The following is a 21,370-nucleotide window of genomic DNA, read 5'->3' on the forward strand; positions in this document are numbered from 1 at the left end:
AAGGCCACCAGAAGTGGCGTTTGATTTTTTCCTCCGTTTTAGCGATACCAGGGTGTCCTTCCATTAAAGATTCATGATGATGGGCAATAACAAGTTCTTGCAATTCTTTACTTGGCAGAAACAACCGCTTCTGGAAGTAGGGTAAGTCATCCTTAACGGTGTAATGAGGACCCTTTTGACTCCATTCCAGTAAGGTTGAAGAGTCTAGAAGTTGTTTTACTTGTGTTTGGATATCCTCAATAGATTGCAATGAAGTTAAGCCTAAGATTCTTTGCTCAGGTATGATGGGCACAGGTTCTAAGCTCAAATTAGGTTCTTCCATGCCAATCCGGGATAAGGCGTCTGCTTTTCCATTCTTGCAGCCAGGGTGATAGGTAATTACAAAATCAAATTCTGCAAAGAATAGAGCACATCAGAGTTGTCGTGAAGATTGAGCTTTGGCCGTCTTTAAATACTGTAAGTTTCTGTGGTCCGTAATTACGGTGATGGTGTGTCTTGCCCCGAGAAGGTAGTGACGCCAAGCCTTGAAAGCAGATTTGATGGCCAGTAACTCTTTATTGGTAATTGCGTAGTTGATTTCAGGAGGAGAATATTTTCTGGACCAAAAGGCCACTGGGTGTAGTTGGTTAGTTTTTGGGTCTCTTTGCGACAGGACAGCTCCCATGGCCGAACTGGAAGCATTGGTTTCCACTATGTACGGGTGATCTGGGTGCGGGTGCTTCAATACAGGTGCAGAGGTGAATTTGGTTTTCAGGTCCTGGAAGGCTTGTTCGGCCTCAAGAGTCCATTCGAAGCGTTTGTTTTTCTTTAGGAGAGCGGTGATGGGTTGGACTGTTCGGGAAAATTCCGGGATGAATCTTCGATAGAAATTGGCAAAGCCGAGCATGCTCTGAACTCCCTTCACCGAGCTTGGAGATGGTCATTTGAGGATGGCGTCCACCTTTCTCGAGTCCATTCGGACTCCTTGAGGTGTCAGGATGAATCCGAGAAACTCAACTTCTGTGGTATGAAAAACGCATTTTTTGAGTTTTGCAAATAGTCTGTGCTGGCGCAGTTTCTCAAGAACTGCCCTAACATGTTTTCTGTGATCAGATTCTGAAGAAGAGTACACCAGGATGTCGTCAATGTAAACAATGACGCAGACATCGATAAGTTCCCGAAGAACATCATTCATAAAGTACTGAAAGGCGGCAGGTGCATTGCACAAACCGAAGGGCATCACCTGATATTCGAAGAGCCCAAATTTGGTGCGGAATGCAGTCTTCCATTCGTCGCCTTCTTTTATGCGCACCAGGTGATAAGCTCCTCGGAGATCTAACTTGGTGTACACACAAGCGTCTTTCACCTGGTCGATAAGCTCAGTGATCAAGGGCAGAGGATAACGATTCTTAATCGTTATTTGATTTAGGGCGCGATAGTCTATGCACGTTCTAAGGTCGCCTTCTTTTTGTGGCACGAAGAACAGAGCTGAAGAGACAGGAGACTTGGACGGGCGAATAAAACCATTGGCTAGGTACTAATCTAAATACTGACGCAAATGCAGGTTCTCAGGTTCCGTAAGAGCATAAATCCTACTACAAGGTAGTTGAGCATTGGGTACCAGATTGATCAAATCATAAGACCGATGGGGAGGTAACGTGTTAGCCTGCTCTTTCTGAAAAACGTCTTGGAATTCTTGGTATTCTGACGGTAGCTGTACAGGGGTGGAAGTTGCTGTGGCTAGACCCATAGCTGGATTTCTTGGATAACAAGTTGGTTCACAATCAGGAAAACTTATCTTCTTTGCTCGCCAGTCAATTCTGGGATTATGTGTTTCTAACCAAGGAATTCCAAGAATTACTTGAAATTGTGGGGCCTTGATCACATCAAACACGATTGCTTCCCGATGTCCATCCTGACCCACCAGTGTCACTTCAACAGTGGAATGCGTTACAGGCCCTGAGGCTATTTCGGTTCCATCTACTGTAGTAATGACATCTTGGGTTACTTTCGGGCGGAGAGGAAGCTTAATCCTGGAAGCCAATTCACGGTCTATGTAATTTCCAATAGCTCCACTGTCGATGTATGCTTTTATAGCATGCAACTGCTGAGGCTGTTTTGGGTCCACGAGCACCATTGGCATGACGAAATGCGAGGTCAAAGAGTTAGTTTTCAAGCTCGGCAAGCGGACCCCTACGCTTGCCGGGCTAGGTCGTTTCCCGAACCAGGTGTCTCTAATTCATTATCAGTAGCTCCAACCACCTTCTTAAGTGGTTTAACTGGACAATTTCGAAGAAAGTGACCGGAAGTCCCGCAATACAGACAAAGTTGCATTTGCTGCCTTCTCTCTCGTTCTTTCTGCGTTAATGGTCCTTTAGCACCACCGATTTGCATAGGTTCAGATACGTCGGTACTCTTGGAGGTAGCGTGGGTTTTGATTGGTGCTCGGTTTTCATACTTGAACCGATCTGCTTTTCTATTTTGAAGTCTGTGATCAAGTTGAACCACCAAGTCAATGTAGTCTGCGCAGACCTGGGGTGGGTTTACTATCTGAGCTAGAACATCCTTAAGCTCTCCGCGCAGGCCTCGATGAAACAATGTGATCCTTTTGCTTTCTGGCCATCCAGTTTCCACAACCAGTCTGGTAAAGGTGGCTATGTAGGACAGAAGATCTTGAATACCTTGTCGTAAGGATAGCAGTTCGTTATCAAGGGCCTGTCCTTGAGAGTGTCGAGCGAACAATCTTTCCATGCTGGCCTGGAAGCCCTGAAAATTCTGGAGAATGGGATCATCCTGATTTACCAATGGAATAGACCAATCGGCAGCACTGCCACTGAGGTAAGATAGTATAAAGGCTACCTTGGTCTGGTCGTTAGGGAAGGCTCCGGGTCTGCATAGAAAGTGTAAACGACATTGGTTCATAAAGACGGCATATTTCTTGGGATCCCCCGCAAAACGTTCAGGCGGGGCCAAAGGCATGTGTCCAGGTAGATTAATTTGTACCGGGTTACTCAAGCCCATTGATGTGGAAATGTCTCCGGAATTAGGTAAAGGAGTGTGCCCTGCCTGGGCCTGTAATAACCTTTTGGCTAGGTCATCAGTTCTTTCCTTAGATATGATAAGTTCTCTTTTGAGAGCGTTAGTCTCCTGGCGGGCTGAGTGCACCTCTGCCCGTAATTCCCCCAAAAGCTGGGCCAGCTGGTCAGTCTCGGAAGTCTCCATAGCGCCCGGGTGGGAAATTGTGGGTAGGCTTCGCGTTCTGTAACGCTCACCTGATTCCCAAGGAGGCGCAGGTCTGGCTTCGAGTGCTGATGCTTCTTCAATGGTGAAGCGCAGGACTCTGAAGATGGACAGGAAGGGCCCTCTACTCTGGCTTCTCCGGCTCGCAGGAATATTCCCCTGTGCGTGAAAAGGGAGTATTACCTACTGACTGAGTTATGCTCAAGCCTCCCACTCTCTTCCAACCCTCCACGATACCCTTCCACGATTCCCCGTGAAGTCTCACTTTAGGGTCTGAAAGGACGAGCTCTCCATCCTGCTTCTGACGCAGGGGCGCGTTGAACCCAGTTACTTCACTGGATTGAGGTTGGATGGGAGTTCAGGTAAGCTTGATTATACTGGTAAGGCGCTGTAAAAGTTCTGTTGCAGGTTCAAAAGTTCAAGCTTTAAATAATAATGTTCATTGTCTTTTTTCAGGTGATGAATGAAGATTCCTTTGGAGACTTCTTGCAACAAAGCGCTGATGTTGATGTCTTTTCCCCATATGGGCCGGGGTTCGGAATGCCGGAGATATGGCGCCGACCCGAAGTGAAACGTGCAGTTCCAGTAAAGATCTGGTAAGTCCTAGATGAGCGCTCAGGTAATGTTTTTGCATTCGCTCATCTAATGTCTTTGTCTTTTTTCCCCATAGAAGCCGGGGTCCTGCCTGGAAGCAGCAAGACCCGAAATGAAATGGGAATGACCCAACAGGTAAGTCTTAGAAGGAAACTGAGCTTTTCCTATTCCCTTCCTTCTCTCACCTCATATTCTTGTCTTTTTCTCTAGGCTCTGGGAAGTGGCTGTGTATCCGGATGATCGCTGCTGAAGATGGAGGAACCAAGGAAAGGTGAGTGAAATGCAGCGCTGCAGCAATCGTAACGAAATGCTTTTAAAAATGATGTCTTCCCTTTCAGGATCGTCGGTGATGTCTCCGTGGTGCAGATTAGCTGGTAGGTCTCTTGTCTCCCTTTGCAGGTGATCCAGGATGCTGACAGGCGTGGCTGAAGTCCAGATGCAGGAGCTGACACGGTGAGCGTCCAGCTGCGAGGAGCAGAACAACGCGAAGCGTGAGTTGCTGATCGGGTGTGGTTTAAATAGCTTTGGAAGAAGTTCCAAGTGTGTATCCTTCCTCCGATCAGGTATGTATCCTTCCCCGACCACATCCGGGTGGAAAGTAGTCCCACAGGTAAAGTAGTTCCTATTCAGGCCTCAAGAGGCCCTGGATGTGGCAGCATGGTCTGCATCAGGTAAGTGCACATTAAAACACTTGAACACATGTCTAGCTTTATGAGCCTGGCGCCTAAATCGCCAGGACAGAGGTCCAACATGAGCCTGGCGCCTAAGGCGCCAGGACTGAGTCCAAAGGGCCCCAGCTTGGGCCCGCTGGCACTCCCCTGGGGGAAATGATGCCTGCCTCTGGGGTTGCTGGGTCGGACCTGGCTCCTTGGAGGTAGGCATCATGACAACCTGCACTTGTAGGTTTCTAGTGGGAACAGAACTGACATAAGTACCAGATTTGCACTTTTAGGTTTCTGGTGGGCACAGAGCTGACATCAGTAGCAGATGTGCAATTTCCTACCTTCATAAGCCCAACCTTATTATTTCATGGGTCTCAGATTGTATCTTAAGGTTGCATAGATGTCTGATGAGAAAAGATTATCATCAGACCTTGGGTCGCCAGTTGTAGTAAAAACTACTGAAGGATATTAGGTTCATTCATGTATGGTAGATAGTGGATGATTGCGGCTGAGAAGGCACCAATTGTTCTTGAAAAGAATACTTGAAAAAAATATATCCAAAACAAAACCTTTAGTAAATGATTTCTTTACTTCATATATAAAGAAGAAGCAGCAGAAATAATATGCCAATGCATTTCGGACCTATACTTGGTCCTTCATCAGGGCGAATTTCTGTAGAACAGGGAAAGAAACACAAACAGAGAAAACAAGAAAAAAAGCAGTCATATTGAGTCCTCATATAAATCCATTAAAATGCTAGTTTCAAGTAACCATCCCAAGAAAAGCAAAAATCTGCATTTATTTCTGTTCCTATCACTAATAAAACGTAATAATGTTACTAATGACCTCATAATGTTACCATTCACATCAAGCCTTAAGTAACCCCATTATTTACCAGAAATCAGAATTATTGGTAATATCCTACTGGTTTTTGTGTACAATCTCAGGTAGTCTGGAGATACCAAGCTATGTATTTATGAGACATTCAGGTATAATCTTTTTAAATGCAACTAGCATTCTTGCATCAACGTGTAAACAATAGATAGCCCGTTTAAAATTACAATTATGCATCCTGCATTGTGACGGTAAAAAACACATACCTGCTTGTGTATATTGCTGTGTTTGAAACTATTATGTGTGAGAATGTCATGCTATTGTTACTGTGGTGACAGCTTCGTGTATGATTCCATAATGTTGATGGCATCATACACGAAGATGTTGCTTGAGTGAAATGGCCCGCTCGGGGGCTCTCCTGATTAAATCTACATAATACTTTATATACAATGTTATGCCTCTTCATTGTATAAAGGAAAACACTACAATTGACGACGAGGAGCTAGGTACGTGGAGAGAGCCCCCGGAGATGAGTATGGAGAATGCTGTTATAAACGTCGATCGATGTGTGTGACGAAGTTTGTGAGCCTGCGGCTACGAGCTGTTGCGTAAAATACATATGGACGAAGGGCAGGTGAGCGGCAGGACATTGAGGAGAAAAATAAACACTAAAATCACCTGGCAGGAGCTGCATTGGGCTGTGCGCGAGTCTGAATCAACCGTCCTTGGGCATTAGAGAAAAGGACCCTCGAGCGTGCTATGCGTGCCGCCATTTTAGGAGGAACAAGGCCGATGTCCTACGTTTCATGAATGCGACTAACAGCTGTTTGGGCCTATGTAAACAAAGTATGTGAAAGATAAACGAACGCTTGTACGCGTCTGCATGGAGACATTGGAACAGGTTCGCTCGACAGATGTGATATTGATGGATGCTCGAGGAGTTTTTAAGTGACATTATGAAACATTAAGTGAAACTGTTGTTGAAGAGGAAATAAAATATCAATATAAAGAAAGGAACAAACGATCCATTGGAGCATATTACTTATGAGGAGGATATTACACACGAATCAACATCAAGCTCTAGTCATGCAAAACACGGTTGCTCCAATAAAATTCTTACCAGCACCTGGGAATCCAACATGCCCTTGGGAGCAGTGGCAAGACAATTTTCAAGTGTATTTGAGAGCAATAGGAGGGGCAAAATTTAATGGCGATCAGAAGGAAGCAACCCTGTTGCACTGCATTGGTACAGAGGCATTGAGAATATTCAGGTCATTGCCTGATCTAGAGCATGATGAGGAAACATGGGGTGAAGCATCAAGTGGTTCTAGAAAGTATGATATAGCAGTTGCTAAATTGAATAAACATTTTAGAAATAAGTCCAACATTGTATTGGAAAGATACAGGTTTTTCACAAGAAAACAGGGCCAAGAGGAAAGTATTGATTCATATTTGGCTGCATTGAGAGGATTAATGGCCACATGTGCATTCACCGGGGTTACTGATGAATATTTGCGAGATCAGATAGTGTTGCATGTGGCCGATCCGCGCATTCAGCAACGCCTATGGCAGGCGAAGAACCCTACATTAGAAAAAACTGTTGAGATAGCCAGGTCAATTGAAATGGGTGAAAAATGTATGAGAGAAGTTCAAAGTAAACTGGAACACACCGGAATTAAGTCAGTCCAAGAGATAAATGAGGAACAACATAACACCCAAGAAGAAAAATGTATTGCCATGGTTAAGAGGATGATCAGGTCAGATGCATCCAGTGGATACAGACAAGATGGAGGTGGTACATTCAAGCAAAGTAATAGATGTACATATTGTGGATGGTACAAACATGAAAATACGGAAAAAGATTGTCCCGCAATCTCGGCAGAGTGTTTTAGGTGTGGACATACAGGTCATTTTGGAAAAGTGTGTCGCAGCAACAGAGGTCGAGGCAGATATAATGGCAGATTTGGTAGAAATACTGGTCGATTTTATAGAAGCAGAGGTGCAACTACGATGGGTGTGAGAGCTGTGGAGGAAATTGCTGGTCCCAGTAACTTGATAGCAATAACGGACCAAACCGAAGATAGGGTTCAGATACTTACAGTCACACCAAGAGATAATGGTGTAGGATCTTGGGTTCCTATGGATATTGATGGTATAACTTTACAAGTGATGGTGGACACAGGGTCTCCATATACTATGGTCGATGTACAGACATATGTCAATGTTTTAAAAAAGAAAATGGAAGACCTACAGATGACAAACACCAGAGCAACAGGTTATGGAAAGACACCTATCAATATTGTAGGGTGTGTTTGGGTGAAATTGGAATTTGAAGGACGCAAAACCTACTGCAGACTGTATGTGGCGGAGAATGGGTTTTCAATAGTAGGATGGTGGGAGCAAGCTTCTTTGAATATCAAGATTCATCCAGGAGAGAGTGTACCCATCCTTTGCGTTTCTGAGAATGTGTGTGACAATGCAGAGAGTTTGGCAAGAAGTTTTCCACAAGTTTTCAATGACAAGATTGGATTACTCAAAGGTTTTGAACATCGCATTATTCTCAAAAGAGGTGTGGCACCTGTTGTACATAAAGTGAGAAGTATACCCATCGGCACCAGAGATGCATTAAAGGTTGAACTAGAGAGACTATGCAGGCAAGATATCATTGAGCCAATTGAGAGTTCGGAGTGGTTATCGCCTATTGTATTAGTTAAAAAAACAGATGGATCTATCAGGATGTGTGTCGATTTAAGAGATTTAAATGCTAACATATGGGTAGATCGACATCCCTTACCGAATATTGGTGAGATGTTGTCCACCATGAGTCCTGCAAAGTATTTTACGACGCTAGACTTGTCGTCGGCCTACCATCAGGTGGTACTAGAGGAAGGATCTAGACATTTGACATCTTATGTAACGCCGTTGGGAGCCTTTAGGTACAAAAGAATGCCTTTTGGGTTAGCTTCGGCTGCTGCTGTATTCCAGAGGTTAATGCATCATCTGTTTGAAGGTTTACAAGGAGTATATTATTTCCAGGACGATATTTTGGTGTCAGGAATGTCTCAAGAGGAGCATGATGCTAAGTTATTAGCTGTTCTGCAAGTGTTACAGCAGAAAGGGATGACACTCAAAATTGAAAAGTGCAAAGTAAAGAAGAATGAGGTGACATATTTGGGACATCGCATAAATGCCAAGGGTATCATGCCTAAAGAACCATTGGTAGACACTATTCTCAAAATTCCAGAACCAAATAATAAAGACCAGCTGAGGAGTTTTTTGGGACTCACAGAATATTATTCCAAATTCATTGACCACTACTCTGATAACACCGAAAGCATGAGGAGTTTAATGAGTAAGGGAATGAAGTTTAAATGGTCTGAAGAATGCAAAAAGGAATTTGAACAGATAAAGAATATGATTAATAAAGCACCGGCTTTGAAAATGTTTGACTCGAGTGCCAGAACAAGGATAGCAGTTGATGCGAGCAATGTAGGCTTAGGTGGTGTCCTAGAACAAGTCCAAGATGGTGAAATTGTTCCCATAGCATTTGCATCAAGGACATTAAGAGGTGCTGAGAGAAGTTATTCGACAATAGAGAAGGAGGCTCTTGGAGTCAAGTGGATATTGGAGCATTTTAAAAGTCTCATTTGGGGCATTCCTGTGGATGTTAGAACAGACCATAAGCCTCTTGTTCATGTTTTGAATTTGAAAAATTCTCACATGATGTCTCCGCGCATCAGAAGGTGGACTTTGATTATTATGCAATTTAATGTGACCATCAAGTACACTCCGGGAAGGAACAATGTGGTTGCGGATTGTTTTTCCAGATTACCATGTGAAGGTGTTGTAGATGACTGTGAAGATGGACAAGTGTTAACGGAGGAACAGAATATGGATTGTATTATAGCTCAAGTACATCCTAGCTTCTCGAAAAAAGAATGGATAGAAGCAAGGGACAGTGACATTGAACAAGAGATGCTGAGAAAAGCTATCGAATCTGGTTGGAGAGATACTGATGATGAGTCAAGGTCCTGGGAAAGATTTAAGGATGAGTTGTCCAGTGATGAAATATGTGTTTATAGAGGAGACCGTATAATACCCCCGACAGCTTTAAGGAAGAGGATCATGGACATTGCCCATGAGGGCCACGTGGGTAGAATGTTGACTAAAAGAAGAGTAAGAGAGGCTTATTGGTGGCCCAACATGTGGGGTGATATGGAAAACCTGGTTGGGAATTGTACCGCTTGTGCTGTAAGCGATAAGAGCAAATCCATACGGTCGACTCCATTACAACCTGTGAACATTCCGGTTACTGTTTGGACAAAATTGGCTATTGATATAGCTGGTCCATATGAATCTTTGGAGTCTCAAAAGATCTATCTTATAGTGTTGGTTGACTATACATCCAAATGGGTGGAGTGTGGCATCGTAGAGGAGTCGGTGTCAGCTGCTAAAGTTGTGAAGTTCTTGGATGAAATTTTTGGTAGAGAAGGAGACCCGCAAGAAATTGTGTCAGATAATGGAGCTCAGTTCATGTCGTCGGAAATTCAAGGATTTCTAAAGGACAGAGCTGTTAAACACAGTACCACAGCGTTGTACCACCCAATGGGTAACGGTCTTGTAGAAAGAATGAACCGTTTCATTAAAGGAATTATACAGTTAGCTTGTGTGAATGGTTTACCATGGAAGGAGACACTTAAGGAAGCTCTCACTACATATAAAGTCACGCCGCATTCAATAACTGAGGAAGTACCATTCACGTTGATGAGAGGAAGACTTTTCACAAATAGGTCGAGGCCTGCTTGGATGATGAGCAATGAAAGTAAAAAAATTAACATGGAGGACATTGTTGTCACAGTGAAAAGAAAACAAGAGAAGTATAAAAGTTATTATGACAAACATAAGAATGTCCAAGAGAGTAAAGTAAAAGAAGGTGACTTGGTGAGAGTGAGAGAACCAAAACGTGTGATGAAAGGGGAGTCAAGGTTTCGCGCTCCCCAGAGAGTGATGGATTGCTCAGGAAAGTCTGTGATACTAGAGGATGGCAAGAAATGGTCATGTGATGATGTTGTTTTGGCAAAGGAGAAGGAAGTGATGAGATATGGAAGAGAGGATTCAGCTGAAGTCGAGAATTTCAAGAGTGGTTTTGATGAACCCAGCGTACTGGTCAAAGGAAGGTCACAAGGGAAGGATGTACAGGAGAATTCAATTGAAGGAAGAAACGACAGTGTTCAGTCAGGATCTAGATGTAGGAAAAGAATATGGAATTACAAACAAGACTATGTATATTATTGAGAAGTTCACAACTAGTGTCATGATCCAAGACTGGCTGATTATCTAAAAGCTGGAAGATTCTGTATCCTTTATTGGTATAGGAATGTTTATGATAATATGTTATTTTTCTTTACTATAAAGTGTCTTTAGTTAATTTCAAATATAATATTATATATTTTCAATTGTGTTTAGGTAGGGAGATGTGAGAATGTTATGCTATTGTTACTGTGGTGACAGCTTCGTGTATGATTCCAGAATGTTGATGGCATCATACACGAAGATGTTGCTTGAGTGAAATGGCCCGCTCGGGGGCTCTCCTGATTAAATCTACATAATACTTTATATACAATGTTATGCCTCTTCATTGTATAAAGGAAAACACTACATTATGGCACACGCGTTACTAGTTTTGTTGCTCGTACTGCTTGTTAAAAAACTTATATTCCAATGTAGTTCCACTTATCACAAGCCCATCTGCAAAAATAGGTTGGAAAGATGCCATGGTGAGATGTCTAAACGTACCTAATATTACTTAAAGTAAACTAGTAGGACATTAAGAAAGCTTACCTCATAGAAAGTTAAGGCTTTCTTCGATTCATTGCATATGATGGAAGCCATTAAGGCTGTCAGTAGCGTTGCTGTACGCTATGTGCGTGTATGCTTGCACTCTGAAAAAGAACTGACAGAGCGTAAAAACTCCCGCCTGTCCAGCAAAGGAAAGCTGAGTATCAGGATGGCATTCACTAGTTAGCCATGTTCAAAAACATGGACATAAATATACATAAATAGTTAACCTACCCCGTAGTGTTGAAATTAAAGCAAAGGCGCAGTCGGACGCGGTCAATAATCTGGCCGTGAACGGTTAGTGAGTGCGAGCGTTGTCATGGAGACGCTTTTGTTAGGCGCGTGACATGATTACGTGATGTTGCGCCGATGTTGATCGGAGTCACGGCAATCAGCTGATGCCGTCTCCTGCTAAAAAGACGTGACAACGGGATTAGTTTTATGTGTCTGTTTCTTGTCTGCTGACAAGAAAAGCAGAAGCGTGGAGTTGCAGGTAGGGAACCACAGTAGAATACTGCCGTGCGTTGTTCAAGAAATGCACGTGTATGGAATGATAACATAATGGCGTCACAATGCGCTATTGTTAATGTATATAATGGCAGCAAGATTCAAGCATATAAATTGCGACTCATCATTAAGAGAGTAATTATGGTGTTGACAAAATATATGCATGTATACAAACAGTTTTCATTAAACAGTCACATCTTTTTCTGTACATCTAACAGAATGAAAACAAGCAAGGTAACAGACAAGAGTGAATAAGTCTAACGGAATCATCTGAACCAAACATTTAAACCAAAAAAATAGTTATGTTGGATGTGCTGAGCTGCAAGTTAGTGGGATTACAGAAACATATTGATCTACTAATGAGCAATTCATGACATGTTCCAAGTATCTAAAAACCGAAAGTATCAAACCTATTCATGTAAAACAAATTAAGTGGTTCAGATGAAGAGACTTTAACTCATCCTGGTGTTCAACATATGGGTCCCGTTAGATTGTGTAAATATGTTACACATATATATTGATCTAAGAAAAGAACAAAGTACACGTGTTCTAGAAACTAACCCAAACAATCCTTGTAGTTACTTGCAATATTATATCACTCTCATCAGTGACATTCTCCTAGCTGTATACCCCTTAAGACATGTTATAGGGTCATATATCTGGCTTGACAAAGGACAGTGCCATTGGTTACTAAATACATATGCTGTGAAACAAAGAAAAAAGTTATTAAAGGAAGGCAAAATCAACTGTATGGTGACTCTTTCATATGAAGCAGTGCAAATTCAGTTCCTCATTGAGCCCATGGGGCGATACCGTGTCGAGTCTTTCGATCCAATATGCTTCATGTTGCTCAAGTCTTTTGGTGGCACTTGTGTTAATGTTCTTGATTTGCACTACTTCAAGTATTTGGAAACGCATTTGTGCTATCTGATGTTTTGCTTGATTAAAATGTCTAGCAATTGGTGAGTGTTGGTTGTTGGTTATGACATTTGATTTATGTTCACTCCATCTCACTCATGCCTTCCTGCTAGACTGTCCAATATACAATAGGCCACAAGGACATTTGATACAATATATAACTCCTTCTGACATACAAGTAGCATAGTCCTTTAATTTTATTTTTTCTCTAGTTCTGGGGTGAGTGACTGTATTGCCTTTAGTAATGTTATATCAATTGCTACATGACATACAAGGAAATGGCCCTTGGTTTTTTTACAGCACTTTCTTGGTTGTTTTGGGTTTGGTGTTAACCAACAAATCTCTCAAGTTACTGCTCCGTTGATTAGCAAAGACTGGTTTTTCTTGAAACAAACTCTGGAGTTTCTCATCGCAGGTTGGTATCGGCCAATGTTTGAGGATTGACTTCTTGATTTTAGATGACTGAACACTGTATTTGCTAACAAAAACCAGTGGATTCTCTTTTATGTTGGATGCTTTTGTCTCCAATAATTGGGTTCTATCTTGTGTGTCTACTTTCTCTGCAGCCAGGTTTAGTTCATCTTCTTTGAAGCCTCTTGCTTTGAATTTGCAGAGCAGTTCTTCTTTTTCTTGCATGTATTTAGAATCTATGTTAATGATTCTTTTGATACGTAGCAATTGGCTATATGGTAAACTTTGTATTATAGCTGTTGGATGAAAACTCATCCTGTGGAGAAGGTTGTTTCTATCAGTTGGTTTGTGATAAACTTCTGTATTGAATGATGGAGCATTTGGAATCACTAGAACATCTAGAAAGTGTACACTAGGATAGCCTATTTCATGCGTAAATTGAATTCTTTCATCAATCAGATTGATGTATCTCAAGAATGAGTCTAGAGTTGCGTGTGGACCAGTCCACAATCGGAAGATATCATCAATGTATCTGCCCCAATGTTTAATGTACTGATGCCAAACTGGATGTTTGATAATTTGGTCCTCTTCAAATTTCAACATGAATGAATTAGCATACGCTGGAGCCATGGTGGCCCCCATGGCTGTGCCGCTGATTTGCGAATAATATTGTTTACCATATTGAAAATAAGCATTCTGTGCAATTAAGTCAAGCAATATCATAACCCATTCTTTGCATGCCCCTATTTCTTCTTCTTGTAATAGAAGCCAATCCACTGCTATTTTGCCAAGACTGTGAGGAATCGAAGTATATAGACTGTTCACATCAATGGTTACTAGGAGGTCTTGTTCTTCCAGTTGTATGTTGGCTAATCTGTTCAGGAAATGCGTAGTATCTTTAATATAAGTGGGATGTTTCTGTATGATTGGTTGCAGAATTGTATCAATGTAAATACCTAGAGGTTGGAGAATACTGTTGGTGGCAGCCACAATGGGGCGACCAGGAGGTTTCAGAAGGGATTTATGGATGTTTGGTAGTAAATAGAGATGTGGAGTTTGAGGGAATTTCTGTGTCAAAATGTCTTGTGCTTTTTCGCTAATCCAATCATTTTCTTCTGCCATTTCAAGCATGATTTTAAGCTTATTCGAGATTTCTCCCATTGGGTTACAAGGTAGTTCTTTGTAAATGTTGATGTCTCTTAGTTGTCTCTGACATTCATTACTGTAATCGACAGAATCCACCACCACTAGGGCACCACCTTTGTCTGCTGGTCGAATGGTAATCATCTTGTCTTCATACAAATTTCTAATAATCGACAGATCCCTGCGGTTGAGATTACAAAATGTAGGTGTGTGAAAAGAAATTTTCTTCAGATCTCGTAGGACAGCTTCATGGAAAATATATATAGTGCCATGTGGTAAAGGTGGTATGAAAGAGCTCTTGGATTTAAGTTTAAGGTAGTTATTAGTTTTTTGTTCTTCAGGTACTTCAATTTCAGAAAACAATGCCCTCAATTTTAATTTCTGAACAAATTTGAAGGGTTCTACCTTGGTATTGAAAAGGCTTGTGCTGTGCGTTGGTACAAAGCTTTGTCCTTTTTAAAGGATTTGTTTCTCGACATTACTTAAATTTCGTTTGGATATATTTATGATTAAACTCTCCTGTTCGGATATCTCGCCTCTGGTTTCTGAAGGCTTTCTTTTCCTGTGGCACCTCCTGGTTCTTTTCTTGCTTTTCCTTTGTCTAAAAAAGGCTGTCTCTGCAGTCTCTCTTCTCTGGGTACTCGATCTTCATTTCTTGCAATATCATCTTTGGCAGTGGTTTGTTCTTCATTAGGGGGGTAGGTCTTCTTGAAGTACTTGGGCGAGATTGTGTATCTGAGTCTGAACTGGATAGATCAGAAGTGTTCCTAGAGTGTTGAGGTTGTCCAGGCTGTCTATATTTGTCCATCCAGGTGTAAACCTCATTGTTATGGTAATCGTAGTGTCTCTTTTAAATTTGCGAATCTTTTTGCTTTCTAGTTCTGATTTGTATTGTTCTAATTTCTTATCAATGTCTTCCAACATATTTTTCATTTCACCTTTACTCAAGCAATCACTTAATTCAGATTTAATAATCTCGATGTCAGTTGTGATAGATTTCAGTTCATTGGAAAGTTCTTGTATAGTCAAAAGAATTAAATCAAGTGAACACTTGTTCAGTATGTTTTCCCATTTTCGAACAAACGCCTTGTTTTCCTTGCATAAAGTAGGACGTACAGGCATCCGTAATCCTTTAGGGATACGTTGAGCTCTATAATACTTGGTTAGTGTTACCGCATGAAGTTTACGATTGATCTCTTTCCGGATGAGATACTCAAGTTGTCTGATTTTTTAAATTGGATCTGTTTCCACTGAGTTTGTATTAGAGTCCTTAATCAGGTTAAGGATAGCTTCTGCTTCTTCTGTGGAGAATCCCATAGTTTGGGCATGTTTATCTGTGATTTTAGAAATGTCTTCATATGACATTTTGATTGTTGTTTGTAGTGCGTGCCACCACCCTTATTTAGTGTAAAGCAAAGACCAAAAGGAAAAAGTGGTTAGGGCAGGCACCGCCGGGTTTGTCTTACATTCATATGGCTATTAAATAGTTAGAGCAGGCGGTTAATGATGTCACCAAGTAAACAAGTATACACTATACTGGGTGTACAGAAAGGTTGCATAGATGTCTGATGAGAAAAAATTATCATCAGACCTTGGGTCGCCAGTTGTAGTAAAAACTACTGAAGGATATTAGGTTCATTCATATATGGTAGATAGTGGATGATTGCGCCTGAGAAGGCATCAAATGTTCTTGAAAAAAATACTTAAAAAAAATATATCCAAAACGAAACTTTTAGTAAATTATTTCTTTACTTCATATATTAAGAAGAAGCAGCAGAAATAATATGCCAATGCATTTCGGACCTATACTTGGTCCTTCATCAGGGCGAATTTCTGTAGTACAGCGAAAGATTGTATCTTGTCACTCCTGGAATAGCATGATCTTCAAACAAGGTGGGTGTCTGTACTGAAGACTTTGGGCCTCATTACGAGTATGGAGGTAATGAAAAAAGGAAGGCGGAATGGCCTTACCAGCATCGTTAATGGGTCCGGGCCATTACGAGCTGACAACCCGCCAATACCGCCACTGCCCATACCGTGACCCTTCTTACTGGCATGCGCACGTACACGCGCCCCTTCACGGCACCAATACTGGGATGCAGCTAAGAGGAGGACATCACAAATAACGCGGGCATGCACTTACCGGCATCCCGATTGCGGTAATTAGGGCTTGCACGATGGCGGCAATACAGGCATTGCGGACTGAAGGGGCCCCTAGGGGACCCTCACGTAGTGGAAACAAGGCAAATCACCACACACGAACTGACACGTCAGACACGAGGTTTTATTCCCAAAAGCTAGAGTTTATTGCAAAGCAAATAGTCTCCGTTGGCCAACTCGGTCTTATGCCCCGCGACATGTGTCTCCAGACCTCGAGGGACGCAAGAGAGCAAATAATGTACATCAGTTACATATATACAAAATGGACATCCTACAATCAGTCATGACATGATCATTACGCCCATTGTACAGTTTATTTGAACTGGGTCTGATGATTGACAATTTCGACGAATATGACACCTTCAAACATCTATTTTAGCAACAATATGCAACATTGCGAGTCTAGAGACATATTTCTTTGTTCAACAGAACACAGTGCTTCTGTTCTTGCAGGCAAGCTGCGTATGGGGGAAGAGTCGCATTCCAGGGCTTGCTATCTCCTATTTGCTATTTGTGTCCTGGGAGTCAGCTCGCTCTGCTGGGCTTAGGAAAGGGGGGCCATAAGAAAAGCATAATTCAAGCCTTTAGCTGTTTCTTTCTAGCATTTCTACCATATTAACGAGACTGGCTGGCATCAGTGAAATGATTAAATGCCATGTTGCTCTCCTCCAAGGTTATATGCTGGAGGGGATTAGGCATTCCTCTCTGGGGCTGCCTACGTTATGTTTCAACGAATAACTCCCGGCCTCGCAGCGTTGCTCTTTCGCTTTGAACAACGAAGTAATCAGTGAAGCAGAATAAGCAGAATAAGGAGAATAAGCAGAATAAGCAGAATAAGCTTTCGGCTAAGCAGTTTTGAACAAAAAGCAATGAGCAAATGTTAGTGAACAAAATGGCGATTCTAGCTACATCAAAATGGCCGCACATTGGTCAAACTTATGAGTCTGTATTTCTGACGTTTAGTGCATGAGACGGTTGGTCGTCGGCCAATATGATAAATTTCCATTGGTCGTGAGAGGTATCTATTTTTCTAGACTGACAGGACCACCCGCAAATAGCAACCTGCAGTACAGGCAACTGCCACAGGTGCACATAATCACCACAGGTGGAGTCAATGGAGCCTGTCCCAGTACAAAAGGAGTACACCCACACACCACACCCCTTCCTACACCAAAATAATTCCACTAGCTGTTGCAATCATGGGGCTGGAGGACATACTTGTACTGCCACAACAACAGCAACAACAGCAACAACAACTACAGCTACAACAACAGGCAGTACAGAGGAGACACAGGAGGAAAAGGAGGGTGAGACAGGCCCAGCAAATTCCACCAGTGCAGCCAGTGGTGCAACATAGGCAGCCACCAATCCCTCACATCAGACCCAGTCCATTCAGTCTAACCCCTGAGCAGATCCACACCCTGTACCGGTTGGAACGGGACATCACCACCACCATAGTGGACATGATACATGACGACATTGTCAGCCTAATAGAAATCAGCACTGCCATCCCCCCTCTACTAAAGGTGGTGTCTGTACTCCATTTCCTGGCCACAGGCACCTACCAGCACACAGTGGGCCAGCTGCATGGCATATCACAAACACTCCTGTCCCGCATGCTGACCCAAGTACTTGATTCCCTCCTGAAGCATGCACGCATCCACATTTACCTACCACGTACTGGCCAGGCCTCACTGACACCAAAGTAGGCATCCATGCACTGGCAGGCATGCCCAATTACGTCGGTGCCCTCGACTGCACCCATGTAGAATTGGCCCCTCATGCCAATGAGGTGGTGTACCGCAATCGCAAGCAATACCACTCCATCAATGTGCAGATGGTATGTGACTCCAGCAAGATCATCACACATTGTTGCGCCCGATATCCCGGATCTACACATGATGCTATGGTGCTGCGTAACGCCATGCTATCCCGCTACATGGAGCGAGATGCTGGACGACGTGCCTGGCTTCTTGGTGAGTTGCCTGACTGGCCCATGGCAGTGCATCGGGGTTGTGAGGTGGGAGGATGCATACTCCAACTGGGTGGGATGGGGGATGCATACTCCGCCTGGGTGGGATTGGGGGGTATGCATACTCCACCTGGGTGGGAATGGTCGGTGAGTGGACAATACACTCAGAGCTAAACACTGTTGACCTGAACATCCCAACACGAACATGACACATCAGTGCCATACATAAGACCAATGCCGTACATCAATGACAACATGCAAGACGCACAAGCAAGCCACCATGGGTATGTCAAGCGATGCATGACTAAACATGATTACAACTGTGCCAATGTCGCTAGTGTGATTAGGTTCAGAGTAGCATACACTGCAATAATGGGTGGCAAGACATCGTTCTGCATCCACAGTACATCCGCATCAGCATGCAAGTGAACACACTGCATCATCTGTAGAACGCAATCCACACTAGCAGACCATATTACAGTACACAATGCATCAAATTAATCTGTGTGCATACATACAGGGACATGTGCATGTCAACACCAAATAGCTGCGGCCATGGGCGTGAATCCTAAAGGTGTCAGCTTAGATTGACTCACATATACCTCTTTGTGCTCCCATGCAGGTGATGGAGGCTATGCCTTGAAGCCTTGACTACTTACGCCTGTGCGGAACCCGCGTAACAGGCACGAAGAGGAGTACAATCAGGTTCATATCCGTACCCGTGTCGTGATTGAGAAGACATTTGGCCTGTTGAAGGCACGGTTGCGCTGCCTAAGCAGGTCTGGTAGAGCACTCCCTTATGGCCCTGAGAAGGTGGCAAAGATCACCATGGTCTGTGTCATGCTGCACAACATGTGCATCCGGAGAAATGTACCACTGCCACCTGACATTGACATGCATGCACCGGGTGAGGATGATGAGGATGATGATGGAGGAGAAGCAGCACCCCTGCCAGTGCGTGATGCACAAGATGGCCGTGCTGTACGGCAATCACTGATTGACGATTACTTCTGAACCACAGGGACATTAATGGTTATGTGTCAGTGCTACACTGAGCACGTGGACCATGTGGACATGGACACAGAGTGTGTGGGGAGTTGGGCACTGTGCACAGTCATGAATTGAATGGACACACACGAAATGAACAATGTCCAGGCATTAAATGCTATTGAACACAACGGTGTATTAAGAAAAATTGCAAAATGGTGCTTCCTCCCTCCACCACTCACACGCCCGCCCCTTCCCCCAAAACACCCAAACACCACATACCCCCCAAATACCCCATATCCCCAATAAACACCCCATACCCCCAATAAACACCCCATATCCCCAATAAACACCCCCTTAAACCCTTCTACACAACCAACACCACCTCCCCCCTCACCCATTGTCATCCCACACTATTTCCAGGCTTTTTTTGTGTACGGGGGCAGCATTTCTGTCTGCCTTGCACTGCGCCTCGTCATCCACACAGGGCTGGAGGGAGCAGAGCTTGCAGGTGTGGACGATGGGGTGGATGCGGATGGGATCTGCACCGCCGGTGCAGGTTGTTGGCGCTGCATGTGTTGGAGCATGCTGGTTAAGACCTGTGTGACGGCCCCCAAACTGTCACGGAACATGATTGCATTTGAATTTATGGCCGTAGTGGTCCCAGCATTGGCCTCACAGATCTCGCAGCGTGTTTCCTCGATGTCAGCCACATATTGGCGCACTAGCTCGATCATCGAGTCCTGCCAGGCCACTACCCTTGACAGGCGTGGCTCCATGTCATTGGGGGCTGTGGAGGTAGAGGGTGCTGCGGCTGGGTGGGCCATTACAGGGCTGGACTCTGGGGTGGTTGTGAGATCTGGACTGTGCAGTTGACTGCAGAATCCAGCATGGGGCTGGACAGTTTGCCCTAAGTGGTGTGTTGGGGGTGGACGGGGGGCTTGGGGTGTGGGGACATTCCACATGGATTGTGCCATCAAGGTCCTCGCACTCCTCCACTTCCACATCCACATCGCTGATTGGGGCTGTGGCTGCTGTCTCACCCACTGAACTTGTGGCAGCGGACTGGGTGCCATCAGCCTCCCCTTCAGCTGTTGGTGGCAGCTCAGTAGTCGCAGTCTCCTCCTCTGCTGTGGTTTCCTCATGAGCCTGCCTGGCCTGTGCACGTGCCCTGGGTTGCACTGTGGGCCGCGGTGCTGCCCCAGTGGTGGAATGGCGAGTGCCCTGTGGTCTGGCCCTGGATGTAGATGGCCTTGGGGCAGGGTCCTGACTTTCGCCTTCTGCATCAGTGCCTGTGGGGGAAGAAGAGATGCAGGGCATCAGTGATGGTGTTACATGCAAGATGCATGAGTTGGTGCTGTACAGTATTTCATTTCTCATGCATTGCAATCTTATAGGCGTGTCACACAGGGTTGTTTCAAAGGGGGCATATTGGCATAAGCCGTGGCATCTCCATTCGGCACTGATGCGTACCAGGTGGCATGCCATTGCATTGAGGTTTGTGTGACGTATGACATGCAAATGGTCCCTGTTTGTTAGGTTTCTGTTGGTAATGGGATTGGCACACAGCATGCATTTCATTGTGGCAGGGTTTGGGCCTCCATATGGGCATGGATCTGTATATGTGTGTATGATGGGCCATGCATTGGCTTGGCTTGGCTCACTTTCACATCAGTTGTACTACATCATGGTTTGGCCTACTGGGGTTTGCAGGGTCACTCAACTCCATCTCCCGATGTCGTGGCACCCGTCTCCATTTCGCCAAAGCCCTCTATGGACTCCATTTGGATGGTCGTGCTGCAGGTTTATTCCCAGCACATCAGTTTCACTGGTGAGTGGGCACCCCCGCCTGTGGCCATGGCCTTCCTGCGATTGCTGGACAGGATGTTCCGGACCCTGAGACGGAGGTCATCCCACCATCTTTTTTTTTACAGTCTTTGACTGTGCGGGGGTGGTGCCCACCGCTGACACCTAGCGCGCAACCTCCTCCCAGATTTCTTTCTTCCTCAGCTGCACCTCCCTTTTGAGGTTATTAGCAAAAACCTCATCTGCATTGGCTGCAAGGGTATCAGCCAGCATGTTTAGCTCCTCATCGGAGAAGCGGTTCTTGCCTTGGCGGAGGGTA

This window comes from Ambystoma mexicanum, chromosome 6p (genome assembly GCF_040938575.1).
Source record: "Ambystoma mexicanum isolate Mex_15411 chromosome 6p, UKY_AmexF1_1, whole genome shotgun sequence".
Lineage (NCBI taxonomy): Eukaryota > Metazoa > Chordata > Amphibia > Caudata > Ambystomatidae > Ambystoma > Ambystoma mexicanum.